General features: G+C 36.6%; 1 non-coding gene across 1 annotated transcript; it reads left to right on the top strand.

The window, feature by feature from the left end:
• The first annotated feature begins 4,738 nt into the window (after positions 1 to 4,738).
• LOC141662297 (small nucleolar RNA R71) lies at positions 4,739 to 4,845 on the top strand. Its single transcript, XR_012550418.1, has one exon. It is a non-coding gene; the product is annotated as a small nucleolar RNA R71 (small nucleolar RNA).
• Positions 4,846 to 6,441: the final 1,596 nt, after the last annotated feature.

Here is a 6,441-nt window from a genome sequence, read left to right as displayed (position 1 = left end):
AGGGGTACTTTCCTTGCAGAGCGTTAAAACTATCTCTGATTGACCATGAACCGATTCGGGACACTCGGCTTTATCGCTTTACTATTTGACTACCCTGGATCCGACTTCAACGCTCAGGTCCTGCACTTAGGAACCTCGCTGCGCTTGTCGACTGATCACTAGGTTATCTTAGTTCGATATCAACTCTTGAGTCCTTCGACTAAAACCTACAGAGCCGAAATACCCTACGTTAGACGACCAGGTATGCTTGACATATCCTCAATACCAATTCTACCCAACGATATCAAATCCCGACTCGTAATTATACATATTAATATGATACACATAGCAATCAGGGTTCACGTACTCAAAGCTTGGATCGATATTCATTTTTAGAAATCACCTATACTTGTCGCTTCAACAAACAGGGTTGTCAGCTATAACTTATAAAATATATTCTTACAACATACAGATATCGTTCATAAAAATAAGGTTATTAACCAATTACTTCAATATACAGGTAGGCACGCACATTATTTATTTATAGGTATATAACTATATAGACTCGTCGGATATCCCCTGATAATTTACATGATAGGCTCCCAAAATTTGGGCAGCGTCTCCTTTGTTTATCGGAGTACCCGTCGAACAACTCGACGTCAACCGACAACAATCAATTAATCACGAAATCCAGATTTCACAATTTCCCAACCACCAACTTAAACCAACTAATTATTATTATTTATATCTTATATTTTTATTCGTATTTATTTATTAATTTTATTTGTATTTTTTATATTTATTTATTTATTTGTAGGACTCAGAACAACGTCATCACCGTCCACCGTCGACTCGCCGAGGCTCATCGTCGACGGCGGCAAAAATCGTCGGTGCCCGATTAATTCGAGTTTCCACACAAATCTCACCGATTATAATAATAATTTTCTGCACGCAATATTTATATATCACGAAGTTTACTCAAATAATTTCCTGTACAAAATATTATTTTCATTACTCAAGTAAAATCAATTAATTCTGCAGAAAATTAATTAAAACTAATACAGAAAATTATTACAGACCAGTCAAACAAGGCAACCACATACGCACAACACAAAAGCCCCGGCCGCCTTGCCGGAAAATACTGGCGGCAACCGGAGAAATATAAACGGCCGGAATTCCAGTCAAAACAAAAAACACAGGCGCACCACAAAATAAATATACACGTATATACGCGCGTTTAGACCACCCGGCCGGAAAAGAGTCCGGCGGAGGCCAACAGATTGAGGGAAATAAAGAACACAAGCAACACATGCATCTTGTTTACCAGGAATAGCGATGACAGCGACCCCGTGGAGCAATTACCAACGAACAGGAAGAAAAGAAGAAAGAATCGAAAGAAAGAAAAGGGTACAGTCGAGATCGAGAGAGAGAAGGAAGGGGGGTGCCCTATTATGTTTTTTTTATTCTCTTAGCAAAACAGAGTAGCACACGTAGCAACTGAGCGCACAAAAATCTGCCACGTAGTAAAATAGGATAAATATGAGTTTCCCTCTAGTCTAATTCTGTCCCGCATTCTATATTTTACCGAACCAAGTTGCACATAAATAAATTTATAAAATTACGAAAACAGTCTTAAAATTTTCTGAAAATACCGAAACTAATACAGTAAAATTTTTATAATTTTTAAAGTATTTTTGAAATGCAACTCGTACCTGCATTTCTTTTAAAATGCAACTCGTACCTGCATTTCACAACTAGTGACCCAAGCTACACTTAAAACAAATTCATAAAATCGCGAAAAAAGTCTTAAAATGTTACAAATATCCCGGAGTTTATAAAAATATAAATTTTTAAATTTTTAAATAATTTCTAAAACGCCACTTGTACCCACTTTTTAACAATTAATGAAATAACGCGCGGGTGAAATTAATCCCGAAAATTTCCAAAATAATTTTAAAATTTCCGGAATATTCCCAACTTAAATAAATATAAGTTTCATAATTTTTAAAGATTTCCTAAATTAAATATAGATTTTACAAATAAATACAATCAGAAAATCATACAGGGTTAAATAATTGATGAAATATTGATTTTAAAATTTTATAAAATCCCAAAAATAAATATTGTCATTATAAAAGTAAAATTTTTTTTAAAGATAGTCCCAGTAGTTATGCAAATAAATTTGCATTAAATCCACTTTTAAAAGTGAAAATAATTCAGTACTACTCAACCAATAATTACACGAACGACCCTATGCATCATAAATTACACATAAACAATAATAGAGCAACACATAACAGTCAAAACCAATACACATATTTATTTAATTAAATATTTGATAATAACACCTTTAAATAATATAAAAGTATACGAGTGGTTATATGAAAGTAGTTTTTTCCTGATCTTCTGGAGCAATGCAAATCTGATTATAACCCGAATAGCCATCCAAAAGACAATAGTACTCATGCCCAGTCAATCTGCCAAGCATCTGATCAATAAAAAGTAAGTGACCCTTCCTCGTGGCCTTGTTCAGCTTCCTGTAATCCATGCAAACTCTTCACCCCGTGACTGTTCGAGTAGGAATGAGCTGATTCTTTTCATTAGCAACAACGGTGATGCCTCCTTTCTTCGGCACACACTGAACTGGACTTACCCAAGAACTGTCAGAAATGGGATAGATAATCCCTGCATCTAGCCATTTGAGGATTTCTTTCTTCACAACTTCTTTCATGATCGGATTAAGCCTTCTATGTTGCTCAATAGTAGGCTTGCTACCTTCTTCTAGCAGAAATTTATGCATACAATAAGAAGGGCTGATTCCTTGATATCTGCTATAGTCCATCCAATTGTCGACTTGAACTCTCTCAGAATTCTTAAGAGCTTTTCCTCATCACTACCTGAAAGGTCAGATGCAATAATAACAGGCAAAGTAGATGCATCGCCTAAAAAAGCATACCTTAAATGTTCAGGCAATGGTTTAAACTCGAGATTGGGAGCTTCCTTAATAGATGGCTTGAGGCACTTTGAAGCTTTGTTCAATTCCTTCAAACCAATAATTCAAAAGGCATATCTAGCCTTCGCTTCCAAGGAGAAGCATTCAAATACTGCAACTATTCATCACCTTCGTCATTCTTCTCTGAGGCATCGGACCTTAACATTTGATCAAGTTCTGAAGTAACCACAGAATCGACCAAATCCACTTTTAAGCACTCCTCATTATCAGTAGGGAATTTCAAGGCATTAAAAACATTGAACGTCACATCCTGATCCAACACTCGCATAGTGAGCTCACCCTTCTACACATCTATCAAGGTTCGGCCAGTGGTTAAGAAAGGTCTTCCCAAGATTATGGGAATCTTCTTATCCTCCTCGAAATCAAGAATTACAAAATCAGCAGGAAAGATGAGTTTGTCTACTTTGACCAAGACATCCTCCACAATGCCTCGTGGATATATAATAGAATGATCGACCAACTGCAAGGTCATATAAGTAGGCTTTGGATTAGGTAAGTCCAACTTCTTGAAGATTGACAAGGGCATCATATTGATGCTAGCTCCCAAGTCACATAAGCATTTGTCAAATGACACTTTTCCAATGGTACAAGGAATAGTGAAGCTTCCAGGATCTTTAAGCTTTGGAGGTAACTTCTATTGCAGCACAGCACTGCATTCCTCAATAACAGCAACTGTCTCTAAGTCATCAAGCTTCACTTTCCGAAAGAGAATACCTTTCATAAACTTGGCATAACTAGGCATTTGTCAAGAGCTTCAGGGAAAGTTATATTGATATGAAGTTTCTTGAACACCTCCAAAAACTTCTCAAACTGCTTATCCAGCTTTTTCTTCTACAGCCGCTTAGGAAAATGAGGTGGAGGATAGATCTGTTTCTCCCCTGTATTACCCTCAAGAGGAGTGTGTTCCATAGTAGTCTTCCTTGGTTCCACTTCTGCTTCCTTCTGTACTTCTCCCTCAGCCACAGCTTCTTCTTCAGAAACTTGAGATTTTTCGTGATTTGCAGCCTTCCCAGATCTCAATGTAATTGCCTTAACCTGCTCCTTAGCTTCCTTCTTTCCTGGCACTTCTGTGTCACTAGGTAGTGAGCCAGGTTGAAGATTCAGCAAAGTATTGGCAATCTGCCTAATTTGATTCTCCAAGGTCTTGATAGACACCGCTTGGCTCTTACACATGAGCCTCAACTCCTCCAATTCAGATTTTTCATTAGAATGTTACAGATGGAGTTGTTGTTTTGGTGTATATTGCGGTTGCTAAAAACCTGGAGGGTTATATTGCTTTATTGTATACTGCTGATAAGGATGATGTACCACATTCTGAGTATTGCTCCAACTGAAGTTAGGATGATTGTGGTTGTTGGGATGATAGGTGGCTGGAACAGGCTCACAAACTGAGCTGATTCACTAGAAATATCACACTGCTCTGTCTCATGGGCACCAGCACAAAGCTCATAAATATTAGTGATTTGATTCACTCCACAATTAGCCAAAGAATCCACCTTCATCGTCAAAGCCTTAAGCTGAGCAGCTATAGCAGTAGCTGCATCCACCTTCAGAATTCATGCTACTTTGCCTTGAGGTAGTCTCTGAGTTGGGTTTTGTTATTCATTGGCATCCATCAGCTCAATCAATTCATAAGCTTCATCATAGCTTTTACCCCATAAGGCTCCTCCAGATGCTGCATCAAGCATGGGTCTAGAAGTTGCACCCAAACCATTATAAAAGTAGTTAATGATCATCTAGTCGGGCATCCCATGGTGAGGACACGTTTTAAGCATCTCTTTGTAGCGATCCCAAGCCTCGCATAAAGATTCTCCAGATTTTTGAGCAAATTGAGTAAGTGTGTTTCTGATTGCAACAGTCTTCACCATAGGAACGAATTTAGTTAGGAAATTTTGAGCAAGATCCTTCCATTTGGTGATAGACCCTGGTGGTTGAGGATGTAACCAGCACTTAGCTTTATCCCGCAGAGAAAATGGGAAAAGCCTCAACTTAATAGCATCTTCAGAAACTCCATTGAACTTGAAAGTGTCGCAGATCTCGATGAAATCTCTGATGTGCATGTTGGGGTCTTCTGTCGAAGAACCCCCAAACTGAACTGAGTTTTGTATCATCTGAATCGTGCTTGACTTGATCTCAAAGGTGTTAGCCGTGATGGCTGGTCGGACAATGCTAGACTGAATATCATTAATCTTCGGGTGAGAGTAATCCATCAAAGCCTTCGTATTCGCTTCTGGTTCTTCCATTGTAATAAGAGCTTCTTCTTCAACTTTCTCCTCGACAAAAACTTTTTCGAGAACTTCCTTAGCTACTATAACTTCTTCCTCAGCTTGATCCAGTGTTCTCTTACGAGACCGAGAACGCGTATGCATACACGCTCACTAGAGTACCTGAAACACGACAAGAAAATAAGTAAGTAACAATGTTCGAGTCAATGAACTTTAACAACCACTGATGACAAAAACATAAACTGAAAATTAACACAGAGTCCCCGGCAGCGGCGCCAAAAACTTGTTAGGATGAAAACACGCGCTAATATTCACACAAGTATACGCGATCACAAGTAATATAGAATTATTTCTAGTTCGTCCCCACAGACACTGGTTTAGGTTAATTTAAGATTTATGCACTTATGCGATACCGGTATGGTTATTATTCAATGCTAAGACGAATAACAAATTGAAATTGTTTATAACTAAGATTATTAACTAAAATTCAATTAACTACGAGAATTAAAAGGTTGATTTACTTATATAACACAAACATGGGATTCTAACTTCATTACTACTTCATTCAATATCATTTTTGTTCTTAACCTTAGAATGCAATGGTGATGATACTAATAAGATAACACGAAACTAGTGAACACCAACTTTCTTTGTGCGAATATCCTACTACCAGACATCCACAAAAGTGATAGAAGCTGAATAGACACCAATAATGTCTATAGAATTTGACAACATAATAGTTTAATGCACAAGTTATCTATCGTGATTACATTGGGCAAGTAAGATGGATAAAATAACCTATAAATCATGCATATCAAATACATGAATCTAAGCTAGCTTGGCAAGTTCTAAACCCCTATATTCACTTTTGCTTCAAGAGAGATTATGTAACATCTGGGAAATATCGTATAATTATTTATATCAATATATGATTATTATGTGAATATTATATGAATTTTTGGTGAATTATCTGGTGTTTGATAATAATATTTGGATGTTTGTATGTAATAAAATGTGAGTATGTTAATTTTAATATGTCCAGAATAAAATATAGATAATTAAGGTATTTTTCTGGTAATTTTTGGAGTATTAGATGATTTTATAATAATTTATGAAATTATTAATTATTATTTATTTTCTGAATAATTACAAAATTATTTTATAAAGCCGGGAATCAGCCGACTTCAACCGTTTTTACGTTTTTATAACCCGAAAATCTTCCGA

This window comes from Apium graveolens, chromosome 5, assembly GCF_009905375.1.
Source record: "Apium graveolens cultivar Ventura chromosome 5, ASM990537v1, whole genome shotgun sequence".
Lineage (NCBI taxonomy): Eukaryota > Viridiplantae > Streptophyta > Magnoliopsida > Apiales > Apiaceae > Apium > Apium graveolens.
The sequence above is the reverse complement of the archived record's forward strand: the minus strand, read 5'-3'. Positions and strand labels throughout refer to the sequence as shown.